This window comes from Columba livia, chromosome 4, assembly GCF_036013475.1.
Source record: "Columba livia isolate bColLiv1 breed racing homer chromosome 4, bColLiv1.pat.W.v2, whole genome shotgun sequence".
Taxonomy (NCBI): Eukaryota; Metazoa; Chordata; class Aves; order Columbiformes; family Columbidae; genus Columba; species Columba livia.
In genome coordinates this window covers 72,053,694-72,072,137 of record NC_088605.1, presented here as the reverse complement: position 1 = coordinate 72,072,137, position 18,444 = coordinate 72,053,694, and the positions used below count along the sequence as shown (strand labels likewise).

At 37.6% G+C, this 18,444-nt stretch overlaps 1 protein-coding gene across 6 annotated transcripts in view; it reads right to left on the bottom strand.

The window, feature by feature from the left end:
- DKK2 (dickkopf WNT signaling pathway inhibitor 2) overlaps positions 1-17,449 on the bottom strand; it is a 155,605-nt gene extending 138,156 nt beyond the window's left edge. For 5 of the 6 annotated variants that reach the window (XM_065062783.1, XM_021283062.2, XM_065062785.1 and 2 more), the window contains exons 1-4: positions 17,304-17,449; positions 15,124-15,268; positions 2,298-2,405; positions 1,264-1,395 (exon numbers count right to left, since the gene is read on the bottom strand). The gene's annotated coding sequence lies outside the window, so the exon portion shown is untranslated. The remainder of the gene's footprint in view (positions 1-1,263; positions 1,396-2,297; positions 2,406-15,123; positions 15,269-17,303) is intronic. The other variant, XM_065062781.1, reaches the window with a different exon arrangement.
- Between the last annotated feature and the right edge of the window lie 995 nt (positions 17,450-18,444).

Below are 18,444 nucleotides of genomic sequence, written 5' to 3'. Positions count from 1 at the left end.
GAGCTGAATAGCCATCAGGTTACTCTTGTCTCAAAACCAGAACAAGACCCCAGCAGGGAGCACAGCTATTAACTTCCTAAGCTGATCATGTTGTCTTTCACCTACTAACCACCACACTTCTAACTCGGCTTTTGAGAATAATGCCAAGGGAAAAGAAAGGGGTTCCAGCTACTTACAAAACTCACCAGCTCTGAAACACAATGGCTTAAATCACGGAAGGCTGGTCACCACCCAAAAGCACTAAAATTGTCCTCCCAACATCTTCCCTCTTGCATGTAGAAGCAAGGTGCACCGGGAACCAGCAGAGGTTATGGTTTGTCCCATTCCCTGCTGTTGAGGGGACAGTTTGTGGAGCGATGTGGGTAGCAAGACTGGGAACCATGCACATGTGCTTGGGTCAGAGACCACCCAAAAGCTTGTTCTCACACCGCAGGCAGGTAGAGAGCAGCCAGTACCTGACATGGGCCTGATGAACACTTCTGAAGTAAACCAGCAATTTAAAAAGGGATGGGAGAGCTCTTTTGGAATAGGGATTTTTTTTTTTTTTTGGTGGGTTAATGTATTTTAAAATGACACTTCATATATAGAAAGCAATAATTTCCTATTCTTGTATTAAAGAAAATGGCCTAGATCTGTTGACTTCAAAGCAGCAGCATCAGTTTACATTGACCAAGAACTATTTAAACTGTTTGTATTAAAACTGTAATAGTTTGAGCTACAGACTTCCTCATTTTTCCTGTGATCTTGTTCTAATTGCTCACTGATTGCTAATTTAAAGTGTTACCAGTCTGGGTTTTGTTACTCTCTTTCCATTTCCAATCAACATGATAAAAGCAACTGCAGTTGAGGAGAATATTTTTACAGTAAGGAAATGCAAAAGGCTCTGAAAGGCTCTAAAAAAAGCCTTTCTAAAAAATGAGGTAGACATTTCTCTATCATTTAAAGTACTCATGGCTCAGAAGTTGACATATTTTTATGTGTTACCTTATTGGATCAGACATGGAAGCTATTGTTAAAGAAAGTGGAAGCAGATTGTGGGAAAGAATGTCATAACTGCAGACAAAAAGCACATTTCACTCTCACTGAAGTTTGTGGTAGTGATTGGTCTGACCCCAGGGTGTTGCATGTACAGTAAAAGTGGACTGAAAGCATCTCAGACTGGTTTATACCTAAAAAAAATAGGAGATCTTCACTGGACCAGAAAAAAAATAAAGAACGAGCCTGAACCTTATTGTGAAGGGAACATAACGCAATTATCATTACCTTATACTAACTTCATGCAGATTTCACAAGCCAGTATCTTGTATTGATTTTTCAGCAAAATTAAATGCACAATTAATAAAAAGACACTTTGAGGCACTTGTATTATTTCATGGATCTATACATTAACAGCATCTGAAAAAAAGACAATTTCTGGTTGTAATTCATCCTATGAAAGCAAAATTCAACCATTTATAGGATTAGCATAGCTTTTTCTCAACTTCTCATATGATCTGTGATAATAAGAATAACAAATCTTACCCTCATTTTCTTTTGCTCCTCTAAAATAAGGGAAGGCATTACATCAGCCTCCTCCTGAACTCTGTAGCTGGTGAAAAATAACCCAGGAGACATCCCTAAAATTTCTTTCCTTACAACTGGTGCACCAATAGTACTTCTGCGGTTGTAATAAACTGTTTTGACTGAGACAGTTTTAATAAGAATAGATCTCCTTCCAATTTTCTTGTGGTTAGTGTAAAGAAAAACTCTCTCATTCTATACAAATGAGGTTTTTATAATGAAGAAACTCAAGGCTCCATGAAGAAAGGAAGGCACATTCTTCCACATAGTCACAAGACTGAAGTTTTGGAACAATATCCAAATAAAACTGGAAACATCTATTTCTAAAGGAAATTTATAGATACAAATGAATCTGCACCATCTGAATTACTTATGCATTCTGTATGATCTGTGTCTAATTTAAAACATAAAAATCACTAGTACTCCAACTCAGCTTTTTTTTTCTATTCCATTTAATGTAGTGTCCTGCTCAACTAGTCTGAAACTCAGCAGAGGCAAATAACAGTGACTCATTAATGATTTCTAAGACATACCTGGCAAAAAAATTTTGAAAAATAAATTTAAAACATTAAAAATCACAGCAAAAGTCATTGTCAGAGGTAGACGCAAGAATTCTTGTTGGTTTCAGAAAGCTGTTGTTCATACTAAATCTCCTTCACCAAAAGATTTGTTCCTTTCCCCCTCTTCTGGGTAAAACACTCATTAGAACCAATATTTTTTTCACAGTATGTACTTACATAAAAAGAAATCATTTCACAAAATGCAGGAAAAGGTGAAAAACTTTCCAATTTTGACTCCTTCAGTGTGTAAGCGGCCTGGAAAAGACATGACATGGACTTGATTGCCTGAAAATGAGAAAAGAAATCAGATTCTTCTACATGTCTCACATTGGAAACTTGTGGACTCTTTTAGCAAGACATTCAAAATCACTAGTCACTTTGGCAAATCAATGAGCCCCTCTAGAGTAAAACCATAAGACAAGCCAGTGCAACCGCAATCAAACTGAGACATCATGATGGCTCTTTTCAAGTTGCAACCTTTCCATCCAAGTTCCTAAGCGGGATTTTTTCATGAGGATGGATGCAATCATTTTTCACTCTTGGATTGCAACAACCTGACAAACACTCCATGGTGCCTACATAGCCAGGTATTTATCTGCAGTATAATGACACAGAAATTCTAAATCTGTCCCTTTGCATTCTAAGAGATGCAGCAGATTCACTCACAGGAAGAAAACAATAAATGAAAATAACTTTGGGCATTTGAATTTTTTTTTTTTATGTTTAGTTACCGGGGATATTACTTTTTATTTACATACATATCTCCAGAATATTAAAAAAAACACTAAGAGGGTCATTTTGTCATAGGAGATCAGGTTGGTCAAACAGGACCTGCGTTTCATAAACCCATGCTGAGTGGGCCTGATTGCCTGGCTGTCATAGACTCTGTTTATTACCCAAGCCAACAAAAATAGTAAGTAAACTTTATGACTTCCAATATGAAAAGAAAATAAAAACTGCCACTATAAGCTTTGTTAATAGCATTAGCAACAACTGCTCCATCTCATTCACTGAAGAATCACAAGTTTCCAGATTTCTTTTTTCCCCCTGTACTCATAGAACAACTGTTTTCTTAGTCTTTAAATAATCTAACCTTGAACTAGATAAAATCAAAAAGTAAGACCCCTGAAAACAACACAGTGTACAATGTCATTTGTCCCATTTGAGAAAAAATGGCCACTGTTTCTGCAAACATGTTATTTCATACCCATTTGTGAAAGAGAAAACAGGTTACCTGAGTATCTCAAGCATATTTCTGTTATGACACTTGGGTAATGAATAAAATAAAACTTTAACCTCGCACCACACAGGGTATGAGAAGACAGGCAGCTTTTCCCTGTATTTCCAGCTCAGCAACTGCTTTATGGATTGGCTCTATTCCCAAAAATTGAACATTTCCAATAAGAACACTCAAAAAAGGATTTTCCCTTCTCAAATCAAAGGTGATTTTTGCACAAGTACGGTTTACCTTTAAGACTAAGCCATTATGAGGCATGGATCACAGCATCACCCATGGTTAGAGTTGCCTCTCTGTCTGCACTATGACTGTTGAATACAGCTGGATTGCAAGGGAACAGCTACCAAAATGAAGTTGCTTCTGCAAGCAGGTACCAGCAAGCTCTTTTAAGAAGTGAGATCTTCCTGAGAAACTCTCATGACAGAGATGATGACTAAGAGGAAAACTCATGAGATACCACAGACAATGCCACACTTCTGCCATCCACCATTTGCTTCCATTTTCACAGGTGGTCTAGAATATGAAACAAAATAATTCACAATGATCGCTTCTCATCCATCTTGTTGACAACGGCTGTAAGGAAGGGGACCTATCACATTACCTCTGCCCTCCATGCAAAAGACTAATAAAGATAAAGAAGAAAAAACAATTGCACTACTCCACAAAACATACTTTTATAGCTTTCTACAAAGGCAAATCTGGGAGAATAAATGCATATGCTAGCTATACAATGCATGATCTCGTTTGCAGTGCATTAGAGAAAATATGCCCAGCAGCATATTGTTTGGACATATGGGTCACATTTACTTTTTGGCTGCTTAGCATTAAATGCCAAACATGGGCATGCAGAATAACATTTGCTGCTTTTATTTTTCATCTAATGAAAACCATTTCCTATAGGTACTTAAAATATAAGGATCTTAAGGAACACTAAAGGTTTCTCCTACTGCAGGATCTTCTTTTAAATGTTCTTTTTTTTCCCTAAAAGGCCTGATTCCTGACATCAAGAAAGCAGCAGAAAAAAGAACAGAGGCCTCATTTCTGATTAAAGATGATAAATTGTCTGGGGTTTAACAAAGACAGCCCTATTTTCTAGATTAATTTTTAGTCTCTAGAGTGGACAGATTTTGCAACATAAAATAGAAAATGCTGGTTGCAGATCATATGCACTGTTTGGCATCATTTTTTCCAACCTATGGCCTGACTTGTGTTAGGATATGCCATTATGCCAGTGCATTCAAACAGGATAAGAGGCAATTCTTGCCATTTTTAAGCTTCTCTGATATTCTCTTTTGAGCCTGTTACCTTTCAATTTCATTATCTGTGAACAGAAATATGTTCATATAATACTGGTGGTCTTCCAAAGAATACACCCAGTGCTTTCAATATGTAGCACAGATTCCAAAGATAGTCAAATGAAAGGGAGATATGATGGTTCCTGTTTATTCCTGCCCAGTTGAAGGAAGCAGGAGTGACTGCAGTCCAGCTCTTCACGTTACATGTTTCTTCTTGTTGGCTCAGTTTCTGACATTTAAGGAGAATTATTATTATTTTTACCATGCCTTAATTTACAGAACAGGCCATTTATGACAGTTTTCTACATATTACAATGAATTCATGTTGGTAAACACATTTATTGTAATAAATGAGTTATGACTAAGAACTTCAGAATGAACTGGTAATACTATGTAAGACTTTCTTCTTCAAAGCACAACCCTTTATTACTCCAGCTAATGGAGAATCCCCGTAGCCTCTGACAGCTACACAGTTACAGCTGAATCCAGCCATAATCTCCTCCTGTTTAATAGGATTTCAGTCTCAAATATCACTGATGCTGTGCCTTTATGGACATGATAAAACAGATTTAATTAGTCATATAAGAAAACTTTTGGGCTTTTGCTCAACATAAAAATAACTTCCAAGCCTGTCTCAGGGTATTTAATAAGGATCTAAGCAATTAAGTTTAGATATTTAGTGCAGGAAGATCCTGTATTTTCTTTAGATTCATTTGCATCGTCTTTCCAACCGACTTTAGTCAAATTACAACATCAAACTTTTTATCCCTCAGACCCCTCCCCATTCTAAGAAAAACACTATCAGGTTAGTTGGCTGTGACCTACATTTAGTAAACCCATTTTATACTTAATTCCATACTCCACTTGCCTTCAAATTATTCTTTCCTTTGGAATTTGTTCCAAAGTCTTGAATAGTATTGAAATGAAGCTCATAATCATCTCAAGTTTCCTTTCTGCCTTGCCTTAAATATGCATACTATCTGAGATTTTCTTGAGGTAGAACCAGACTAGATAGACATACTAAAAATATTTGGTATTAATGTTTATAAATATATAAAGGGTGAGTGCCATGAGGATGGAGCCAGGCTCTTCTCGGTGGCAAACAATGATAGGACAAGGGGTAATGGGATCAAGCTGGAACACAAGAGGTTCCGCTTAAATTTGAGAAAAAACTTCTCAGTAAGGGTGACAGACACTGGACCAGGCTGCCCAGGGAGGTTGTGGAGTCTCCTTCTCTGGAGACATTCAAACCCGCCTGGACATGTTCCTGTGCGACCTCACCCAGGCATTCCTGCTCCAGCAGGGGGATTGGACTAGATAATCTTTTGAGGTCCCTTCCAATCCCAAACATACTGTGATACTGTGATACTGTATTGTACCTATAGTTTTAGAATCATATAATCATTTCAGTTGGAAGAGACCCTCAGGATCATCGAGTCCAACCATAACCCAACTGAACTCCAGCACTAAACCATGTCCCTAAGAACCTCGTCTAAACGCCTTTTAAACCCCTCCAGGGATGGTGACTCCACCACTGCCATGGGCAGCCTGTTCCAATGCCCAACAACCCTTTCCAGGAAGAATTTTTTCCTAATATCCAATTTAAACCTCCCCTGGCACAACTTGAGGCCATTTCCTCTTGTCCTATCACTTGCTACTTGACAGAAGAGACCAACACCCTCCATGCTTTTAACATGAGCTTTTTCAGAACTCCGTGAAACATACAATCTAATTCTCCTCTTGGTTCATTAAGACCTGAATTTCGCTTTTCTTTAATTATTGGAGCTTCTATATCCTCAATTCTATTTTCTTTCTTGCTTTTATCCCTTTGTTTCACCTGAATTTTGATGCAAGCTAAGAAAAGTATACTCTTGGGAAATTCACCCATAATATCTGTTAAACTCCTCCTCTACCTCCTTTGCACAGATACGCAGATGTTGGGAAATTTATGATGCTGGTAGAACGTAAGAGCAGCCATATGGGGTCACATCAACAGTCCATTGAGCTCTCGACCCTTTCTCCGAAAGTGGTCAAGTCCATGTTGAGAGAACAGCACAAGAACACAGCAAGCAGCTGGGGACACTGTTCCAGAGTATGCTTTCAGCTGCTAACATCCCTCAACTTGAGAGACTTCACAGACAGTGTCTTCATAGTATGTTAAATTACTGTTTGCAGTAAATGATGAAGGACCACTGACCCTGTTGACTAATACAACAATCTGCTCTGTGACCATGCCAAGAAAAATGTTGTCCTGTATAACTTACATGGTACAGACTTCACAGATTTGGATTTGATGTAGCTTCTTCCATATTAAGAGGGTAAAGTTACTCTCAGGAACATAACCACCAACCTAAATGACATCCTAAGCAAGTCTCTATTACTGTAATCAGAAGTTTTCCAGGAAGCAGAAGAAAAATAAAAGCCAGAACTACATAAAGTATCACAGTGGATAAGAATGTTTTATATCTCCATTTTATATTTTATAATCTGTCTTTGAACTTGCTAACAACAACAAAGAAAAAATCTAAGATTATATTGATCTGGGATATATTCTGAACTTCATTAACAACAGAGAAATCATTTACAAAAGACTTAGCGGGGTTGTAAATGATGACATAAATACAGAAGGGGGGAGAGGGATGAAAGCTAACATCATACAGTTGGAGTAAAACTAACTGGAAGAAGAACGTATTGTCAAAGACAGTTACTATTATTATCTATTGCTATTGCAACAGTGCCTGGAAGACCTGCTGAGAACACAACCCTACTGTTTCAGTTGTCTAAAAATGAGAACAAAACCAAACCAAAACAAGCAGCTCACATCCAGTCCCCAAAGACTTCTGTCTCTGACGGCAAATCAAGAAAGCATGGCTTCAAGTTACATCATGTCATGGACCAAAGAGGTGGTCCTCCACTGTTAATTATGTATCAAGTCGCAGCTGTTAACCATGCACACTTACACTGTGCCCTTAACAGTTACACTACTAGAAAAATATGATTAAACGGGAAAGAAATGTAAATATGAGAATTACAAATAATTTGGGGCTAATTCATATTGAAAAATTCAGAGTGCTAAACAGTAAGAGTAGAGTATGATTAAAAGGTCTCTTCCAACACTGACAGTGAAAACTTGGAAATTTGAATGGAAATAAATTTCCGAAGTACTTTTGAATGGTAGAGAGAAAACAGTTAATGTATTATTCATGTGAATAGACTGTCACCCTCAAGGGCAAACATCTACAGTACTAGGATGCCACGAAGCCATTAGGTTGTTTCTCCTTGAGTAACAAGATCAACTGCTTCATATCCAAGAGTAGGAAATTCTAACTGCCTTAGCAGATAGGGAGCAATGACTTCATCATTGAAAAAAAAAAAAAAAAAAAGGAAAAAAAAATCACCAAATGTTACAGAATCTGCCTCAATTCTGCATGACATCAAGCAAAAATTGGCTTACGTTAATAGAAAATTGCATTTTTCAACCCATACTATAGATCCCTTCCAGTATATTTATGTATATTAAAGCAGATCATGTGAAGCTTTGCTATTAGCTGTCTATTATGCAAATGATGCAGTATAACTTAATGCTTAAGTAGCTTTGAGTCACTTTGCAATGAGGTATTTGGGTTTGGAATTTTGCTGATCATAGGTTTGGAAACCAATTTAAAGAGAGATGTTTCTCTTGACTTTTACTGCTGTGGCAGTTCTCAGCCCTTTTAAGCTAGGCCTTATTTATTCCTGCCAAAACGTGCAGTTACATGATAACTAGCAGAATCTGCCTTAGACTTGTATCCTCAGTGCTGACTTCCCAAGTGGCTATCACAAATAGGCACTGGAGGATGATTAAACCAACAACATTGCAGCGAGTGGAAAGCTTGCTTATCTTGTACTTGTCAGCATGTATATAACACAGCTTTCCTCTCTGCCAGAAGCCCCTAAAGCTCTGCAAAATTGGAACCTCCTGCTTCAGCTGATTGTTTGGCAAATTGTTCTTGTGCTACAGCTGAGCGCACTTTTTTGTTGTTGTTGTTTGCCACAGACTATTTTTACAATATTTTTAAAACACAAACCACTGACATAGAATTTTTTAAACATGCCGTTTTTGTGCAGTGTTGGCTAGTTTTGTGTCTTTATGCAAAGGCCATTCCAAGAAAAAGAACACTGTTTACTCCAATGGTTTGGATGTGGACTGAATGAAAATATTTATTTTCTGAATCACCAATCATTCAAAACCCTTCAGTGAGGTCCATCCACTGCTACAATCTTTCATTAATATTATGAATTATGCAAAAGAAGCTGTAATGCTGTTGCAGGCCAGCTTTTTAAAGAAAAATCTGTTAGAACCAACTCTAAAGTCAGTATCAAAGACAAGGGAAGATATTTTTAAATGTTGAATTAAATCACAAAAAATGTCTCATCCTCTGATCTTCACTCAAAGAAACTTCAGTGGAAGTTTTGCCTGAGAAAGCAGTTCAGGATTTGGTTTATTATTGGTCTTAGGATCCATATAAAGTTAAAAACTAGTGGGGATTATCTGCCTTGTCTCAAACACTGACAACACTATTTATGGCTTTCTGGTGCTGCAGTCAGCTTTCTGAACAGATTTTTAATACCTGATAAACTTTCAGATTCTTAAATGGTATCTGCTTTTCATGTCCTTTATTAATACTATAAATCAGTAATTATTAGGCAAACGGATTAGAAAGCAAAGGATCTGGCATCTATCCTCACCTTCAACTGTTTGCTACGTATCATCAGTAAATCACCTCTTTTCCTCTATTTCCCACTCATTCACTTCAACTGTTAAGGAATACTGAAGAATGTAAAGAACTGTTTACTACTTTAAAATATGTTTGTATGATAGGGTTTTAGTTTTGCTCTGGTCATCTGCATTGTACTATTACACAGTGAAAGTGCTCAAGATCTCTGTATTTGCATCATGTTCACAATTTCTCTGCTTAAACAAGAGCAAATGTAGCCCAAATAACCTCATATTCCAACGTGTCAGTGAAGACCCCTGGTTAGGTTTGAAGACCCCTGGTTAGGTTTGAAGACCCCTGGTTAGGTTAGGTCTGCATTTAGGTACAGTGATTGCAGGTTTATGTTTTTAATTAGATACTCTGAATAAACACATATATTAGGAAGCTATACTGAGATAAATATACCTGATATGTGCAGCAATACTCTCACAATGGTTTTGATCTAATCATAAAATCATTATTGGTGGAAGAGACTCTCAAGATCATCTAATAATGCAATTTTTCATGTCACTGGCTTGTAATGGCCACCAGATACAACAACAAGATGGCAAATCAGGTGGGAGATATATTCACTAAGAAACTTAAATTTTCTAAAAAATAACAAAAGCATTGTTAACAATAGGGGTCAACATCACTGCGAAATTTATATTGACCCTCATAAACTAACAACCAACTACTGTCAGTGGAAAACCTCCAGTAAATTCAAAATACATTTCTGAAGATAGGCAAGATACCACAGAAATCTTGTTTTGACACCAGTACCGCAGTTTCCCATCCCTCTTAAACCTTTCCAAGCCAAGATTAGTAGTGCTTCAGGCATATTAGGGAACTTCTTTTTTCTCTATGCTGCCTAGTACCATGTTTGTTCCCCAAAACTGTCCCTGAGGAACATCATACACTCTGAAGGTTGTAGGGATTCAAGATGAAAGAGAGGGCTGAGCCTGTGCCCCTTAGGGATACGCAACCCCCTACTTTGACACAACTCCCACCAGCAGAACTGCACTGACCACACTAATGGAGCAGTTCTACTCCGAGTCTTTGCCAAAGAGAGAGGAGCTATACCAGCTGTGGCTGTAAAAAGAAACATGTAAAATATCAACACACATCGTTTTGGGAGGGTTTTGGCATAAGCACAGAGAGGAGTAGGGGCATAATAGGGCTAAACCAAGCTCTAGAAAGCAAAATGTGTTGTAAATACTGTACTATTACACAGCTACTACATTAAAGCCACAATACCACTGTGATACTGATGCACTATTCATCACTAGTTTGAACTTGACAATCCTGTATATTTAGTGAAATAGAATATAGAAGAGTTAAAAATTACTGAGGAGGCAGGAATAGTATAGTCATTTATCCTCTGCATTAGCTTTGCCAGATGTGTCTTTTAATTCAATGACATTAAGTGATGATCATTTGTATTACAGCATTCAGTAGTAGCTACAGAAAAGTGGGGTCACGCCCACACTGAAAACTCAGCATTTAAATAGGGAGGAAAAGATTCCTTCTAGACAGAGGATGAAGAGACAGATAATGCAAGGCTAGGAACAACGAAACAAGTAGGAGATAGATGCCTAAGGAGGGATGGGTTCACCAGCACGGCAGAAGCAATAGCTGTGGTAGGACAGAGCACGTCCCGTGGGACAGCTGTATTCCACTCAACCAGGCACCTCTGAACATCTGGCCACACTGCCTTGCTCCAGGTCACATGCAAAAGAGGCAGCGAAGCCAAATCCATTTCTTTCAAGATCCAGCCTGGTTCTTAATCATAAGACAGCCGTTCTTTTGGGGGTTGACTTTAATATGTTTAGAATAAGAACAGTGTACCCAGAACGCTGAGACAAAAATTACACAGGAATCCTAGGACACATATGTACTTTTTTTCCTCTTGAAGCAGTTGCAATTGCAGTCAAAAGGTTTAGGGTTCTTTCGTTTCAGGACTGTTGTTTGGCTGGGGAGAGGGAGGCTGAAGGGGTGAGTGGGAGTTGTTAATTTGTATTTTAACTAATGCATCTGATCTGAAGTTTTCAGCCATTAAAAGGTACAGTAAGCTAGTTCCAGACTTATTTCCTATGCCACAAATAACAAATGATACTTGTTATCAACAAGTAACCCACACCAAACAAAAAAAGCACTGTAGAAGGACCAGTTCTGGTGGATACACAAGACATTCAGAGACATTACACAGACAAAACCCCAAACCATTCAGGCACTTGATGCAAACTCTTCATAGGGTTTAACATTCATTGTCCAACAAATAGGTTACTAATTTATCAATATAGATCGTGCCAGTTGCACAAAATCTCCTGTAACTATAACTTGGACAATAACTTTATGAACTATATGATTCATTAAATTCTGTCTGTTTTTTCATGTAATAATCCTCCATATCACTTCCAAAGTAACAGGGTACTCGGTGTGACTGATGATGACAGTGCCTTGCTCTTAGCAGAAAAATAATCTTTCCATTAAATTGAAGGGGTTTGGAAATGATAGGTTTCCTAGCGAAATGCAAAACCAAATGGTTTGATCCATGTCCTCCTGAAATTCACCGTGGAACAAGTGAGAGATTTTGCCAGATGAGCTGAATAACTTCATTTGGACTGATCTGAAAAACTTGTTGACATGAATCTGTATGTCACTACTCAGGAGATTATCTACTTTTCTCACTTCCCCCATTCCCTGAGCTTTCTTGCCTGTAAGCCATATTGAAAAGTTTATCAGCATAACTTCTACATTTAGATCCTTCTCCACCAGCAGCATGCTTTCAGTCTCCGCAATCTCCTCTCAGTAAAATGGTGGTTAAAATTGCAGCAGGATTCACAAGTTGTTCTCATTGGTTCCTTCCTTAATGCCAGAACAACTGATAGCTGAAGTACCATATTCTCAGTCTTCATATGTAACATGAATTTAGTTTTGCCTTCCTTTAAATATGCCAAAAGCTGAACAGGTGGTTTCAATCCATTACACAATTTATACTTTGGCTCACTCAGACAAAATTCAAACAGAAATGTAATGGACATGGTATATTAAAATACTCAATATTAGGAAGCAACAGCCAAACCAAGAGTAAAAATATTTCGCAAATTAACTAAACTTTTCTCTAAGCTTTAAGATAGTTTCAAGCATGACCCTGGCCCCCTTATTTCAGCATAAGCCTAACTGGGTATTTGTCACAGAACAAAGTTTAGGCCTCACTTGCATCCAGCTTGCTTACTATCTACAAAAAAAGAGCAAGTTGTACATTTTCATTGCTAATTAAAAAAACAAAGTGTTCACAAGTCTTTGAAATAAATATTGTTCAAATGAGTCAGATAAATTCACACTAAGAACTAAATTAGTACTGTTCATGGTATTTTCTTAATTGTTTTTCTGTGTGAATACTTTCCAGGTTCCACCCAACTTCAGGATCTGGCAAAGATATTGAAATAAAGCCAGGAAGGACACTTTCATGCTTTTTCCAGCTCCCACCAAGCTCCTGGCATGTAACCTTTTCAGCTGTCTGTGGGATGAGAAGGAAAAAGTAGCAGTGAAAAGAGAATATGCATGACAGCAATTAATCAAAGTCAGCCCAATGAGCCCAGTTATGACATTCAAAGTAACAGGAATAAGTGGAAGAGAAAAACACATCCTAATCCAGTGCAGTCATCCTAAAATGTGATCTTTCTAACTTGCCCGTTGTTCTATAACATCAGCTGGGACAAGACCTAAGCCTTTGGCTGCTTTGTGCAACAAATGTGTCTGTAATTGACATTTTGAAGACACATTTGCAAAGGTTTATTTTATATACCTTCATAAAGCTGATTCTGCATAATGTTGAGTGCTTTAGCCACCCTTGAGTTCATCAGAAATCAAAAATATCCAGTGCTGCTTTGGATGAGATGCTCTTAAGAAACTCAACAAGAGCTAAGAATTTGGTTGAAAACAGGTAGTAGCCTGACATAGCTGCTATGTAACAGCTCATTAGTGTTTTCTGACTGCTCCAAGACAAGCTGGTAGATATTTATTTGGAATGGACACATGTGGAGACAATAGAATCATAAAAAACGTCAAGAGAAAAATTAAATAATAAAACCTTGTGCATACAGTTGTCTAACACAGTTGTGCTCTGGTACAAAATACACTTGATGTTCCCTTTCCTGTAAAAATAAGAATATAGGTGACAGGAGTTATTTCTCTTCTTTACATTCCTGAATACAATAAATTTCTAGTGGAAAACAAGTAGCAAAATATTCATTACTTTTTTTGACTTAGAGGTGCAGAAGAAACTCAGCTGTCCAACAACCAAAGTAAAATCCTCCTCAAATTCAGATTCCTTTCTCTGCCCACAAACCGAGATGATAGTTTAATGTCCATTTTTCCTCTTCATAGGAACTGTACAGTGCCCTCTAGCAAGCTTCTCTTTACGGAAAAAGCTCATGCCAAGAGAAACTGGATTTATGCCTAAACCCTCTGTGACAGACAAGATGATGGGTTTTTTTCCTAACATTTCATTGCTCATCTAAGAAATCAGGTGGACAACATGGGGAGAGATGCAAAAGACTCTGCTTGGCAAACACAGGGCAAGATTGAAGGAAGAACGCCAGAGGGATTACAAGATGTGGCAGGTCAAAGAGTTGCATGAGGAAGCTTCGTATAGGGGACAGAGTCACTGAACGGACAAGGGTCAGGATGAGCCTGCAAAAATAGAGCAGGCAGGAGATTTGGGAGGGAGTGCAAGCAGGAGAATCTTTAAACCTGTCATGCTTCTCCCTATCAATCAGTTTTAATTTACTCAAAAAGTTAATGATTCTATTTTTTTTATTGTAGTAAAACTGAGTCTTAAGCTTAAAACCATTTGAGTCCATTTTATGGAAATCCTAGGTCTAAGGCATGCCAACACTGAGCAACATTTGGCCTCAAAGCCTTTTCCTACAGTTTGCATGGATAACTTTCTTTCCTAAAGTAAGAGAAGACTACAGTGAGTAAACAATTAACAGCATTTTTTTCCTTAGCTTTTCCTGAAGTTCACCTTTTCTTCCTTTCCTTTTATTTTTGCCTTTTATCCCCTCCCTTTTTTTGCCACCTGAGGACACAGATTAACAGAGATGGTAACGCCCATGGAACAGATGTTCTTCCACAGCTGAGGAAGGTGATACAGTACAAAGATAAATAATTCTGTTGTCTTATAAGATGGGGAAAAAAATCATACATGTATTTTTGTTAGAAAAACAGAATCAATTATTTTTACTCCAAAACATATCCCTCAAAGTGTCCAAATTTTCTTCCATGGGTCAGTTGTAAAACTGCAACAAGCAGTTTTCATAAGAGCAAAATATTATTTTCTTTTCCTAAATAAACCCTTTTGTTCTTCCCTCTTCACCCCCAGGGTTCCTAGAATAATCTGGGTTAGAAGGGACCTCTGGAACTCATCTGGCTCAGCCTCCCTGTTCAAAACAGGTTACTCAGGATCTTGTCCAGTTGAGTTTCAAATACCCTCAAGGATGGAAATTTCACCTCCTCTCTGGGCAACCTCTTCTACTATTTGACTACCCTTGCTATGAATTTGCTTCTTCTAACAACAATTTCATTTGTTGGCACTTGTGTTTCTTGCCTAAATACCTCCAAGAAGAGTCTGTCTTCACCTCCTCTCAACCCTCCCATTAGGTGGCTGCAGACAGACACAAGGTCTCCCTTTTGCCTCCTCAAAGGCTGAACACAACCAGCTCTCTCACCCTTCTCTGGTGCTTCACGTGTTCCAGTTCTCTGATGATCCCGGGCTTGCTCCAGGATGTCAATGCATGGCCACAGTGCCTCATGTCCTTCTTGTCTCCTAGGAATTCCAGGTCCTTTGGGGCATATTTGTCCCAGATCTTAACCCTAAAGCAAAAAAATTAGTTAATATTAATAATTTTAAGTAGGCATTCTAGTGAAAGATCCTAGTGTTCTACTTTACCAGGGTTTTAGAACTCTATTGGTTCTCTTCCTGAAGAGATTGGATTCAGTCTTAAATTGTGAAAAGACGACTGGGCAAAGATTTACAGTTTGTTACAAATGTCCTTAGGATATAAAAACTACAATTATAGCACTCTTGTATGTGTTATTGGGGCTATTCTGCCATAACCTTGCATGATGAATAATGAATCAGGTATCTTTACTTCTCAGTCCCACATTGCATCTTAATAAATAATTTTTATGGAAAAAGGAATTGACTCAATGTGAATAACAAATAAAAGCAATAATTGCATTTTCTTCATTTACAAATAACTTTGGGCTGAAATGAAACTATTTAAACTGTTGTTTAAAAAGGTTACCTAACCAATATTTATTGCAGCTAAGGGACTCTTAGCTTACATAATACCAAGACACAGGACGAATTTATGAAGAAATTCTTTTGAAAGAAAGGCCTTCTGGGCAAAGAATTTTGCTGTCCTCATCATACCAAAAAAAAAAAAAAAAAAGTCACTATTATTAGCAGCCTTTACAACATATTTTTAAAACATTTTAATTTTCTGAAAGCCCTGTATCAGAGAAGACTACTTGTAGCAAAAATAATGGATCCTAGTGGTGTTTGTGTAAATCTCTGACCTTCTCCCACAATTATATCTAGCATTACTTATCAAGACTAATCAGATGACCCCCCCAGACCTTGTTCTTGGGGTAAATAACAGTACAGTTTTCTTTCAAGCATGGAAAGAGGATAGAAATACTTCAGCAGACTGCTTCCCAGTTAAATACACAGCATGCATTTCAGCAGGCATGTGCAATGTATGCCAGCAATAAAACAGCCATTGAGATATCTACAATTCCTATCACCCTCAACAATCTGACGTAATAACAGCACACTTTGTACCATAAGATTATAAAATGTTATCTTCAGATGTCAATTTAAAAACAAAAATAGATACAATAGTCTGTATGCTCTGAATGGACTTGCCAGTATATTGAGTACAGACATGAGAAGTATTAAGTTCATGTACTTCAAATGTATACAACAGTTTATGTGTATTTTTATAGAGATTTTTAGAGAGATTTTATGTAGATTTTTTTCAGATCTTTTAACGTAGATTTTTAGATGTATCCTAATAGTCTACATTTCTAACACTCTGTGGCAAAATAAGGTTTTTTCAGAATTAACAGCACATTTAAACAATTACAGTATTCTATACAGGACAGTTGATATCAATTTGTGTGCGAGACAACTATATAGTGGGCAGTAATCTGACACATAACATCCATTTGATATGAATATCAATGGGATTTTATACATATTTCATTTTTAGCCTGCTAATGATCCAGCCTTCAGATGGCAACTCTGTGATGATGAGTGTGTGCCTGTATGTCTGAATACAAGTACATACAAACGCCTTGAAACCATCTGAAAAATGGCCACCTTCAACCTTGGGTGTTTTTTGACTTCACTCCCCCCTGGACTTTCTCCTTTGTACGTATTAGTAGCACTAATGGCAACATCCAAATTCATACTTCAGAACACTCAGGATTTTGATGAAAGGTTGTAACTGAGGGTTTATTCAAAGTACAGTGGTGGGTTAGCAATGGAAATACTTCAATTCTTTGTAAACAGTGCTCGCAGTACAGAGTTTTTGCTTCAATCAGACCAGAAAGGTATTCTGACCACAGCAGGAACAGGAGTTCTTTTATTTCCCATCTCTGTCTCCTTGCACATACTCTCTGTGTAACAAACAGTAGCATCATACTGACATAAGAGTACATAGGGTAGAGGATTTATATATATACACAATTATTTACATTCTACAATTTTTCCTACCACCAGATAACAAAATGACCTTGGTAGGGGCTGGAGTATGTGGTTACAACAAGCCTGCTGCTCCAAAAGAACTATGGATGTACACACATAACTTGGGTTACTCCTTTCAAAAGCGAAGTAACTTACCACGAGGCAACAGAAGCAAGAACTTGCACACACAGGCAGTTTCCAGAGGGCAGCTTGCTCTCTCGCTGCCAATATCACTGCTTTCCACTACCAGTTTGTGAGTTTGCACCGTTGACCTCTGTGGGTGAATCAGCCCTTTCCTCTTGAAGACACTTCGTATAATACAAGTTGTCATGCAGCAGTTCCACTTAAAAACATTAGTAAGAAGAATATGCTAAGAGGAAGAGTCACACTACTTGATATAAAACACTCAAGGATTTTTATTCTTCTTTCAACCACAGCAAATAATAATTCGCAGTTTATGAGCAAGAATTTTCCAAAAATGAAGAGTTCCAGCCCTCTCCCAGCAAGAAAAATCACAGCAATCAGGGCTGGCAGCTGGCATGCTAAATTTCAGCTGGGTAAAATTAGAAATGCCTCACATGTGGGAGCTTAGGAATTGAATTTGCCCAACAAAAATGCAACAAATCTGCATACAAACACTTCTGTTCTAAGAGGGTTTAAAGTCTCTCAGTACAACATATGTTTATTTCCATCTTTATAAACGACAATGCTACTTTTTGTACAAGGCTTGTATTAATATCCTGTTACAAAAAAAAAAGAATTGTCCTAAAGTATTTTTTTCTTTGCTATTACAACTTCTGTTAGGATTAGGTAAACATCTAAACTAAAAGTACCTTCCATCTTCATACATTTCCTGCTGAAATAAAGGAATGCCTCTCCTAGGTACTCTTGTTCATCTGACATTCACAGTAAATGGTTGCTGACACCAGCCACTGGAAACTGGCAAAAAAAATGCAGGTGATTAACTTTCAACGCATAGCCAAAGCAGTGTATTAGAACCATCCATACATGTGCATTTCACACTTGCCAAACAGAAATGCAGAGTGGATAATACTGGTTAATAATAAACATATTTTCAAACTTTTAATAAGCTATTACTAACAACGGTGGGTAAACAAAAATTTAAACTTGACAATAGTGAGCAGCATTGTTTTTGAAAGAAGTCTAAAGAGCTAAAACAAAGTTTAGCAGTTTTAATCATGAAATGAGTTCTCACTAGAACTGCCTGCCTGCCTTCCTGCTGTTTATGATTTCCATATTCCAAGAGATTTTCTGCAATGAAGCCGCAAAACCACCA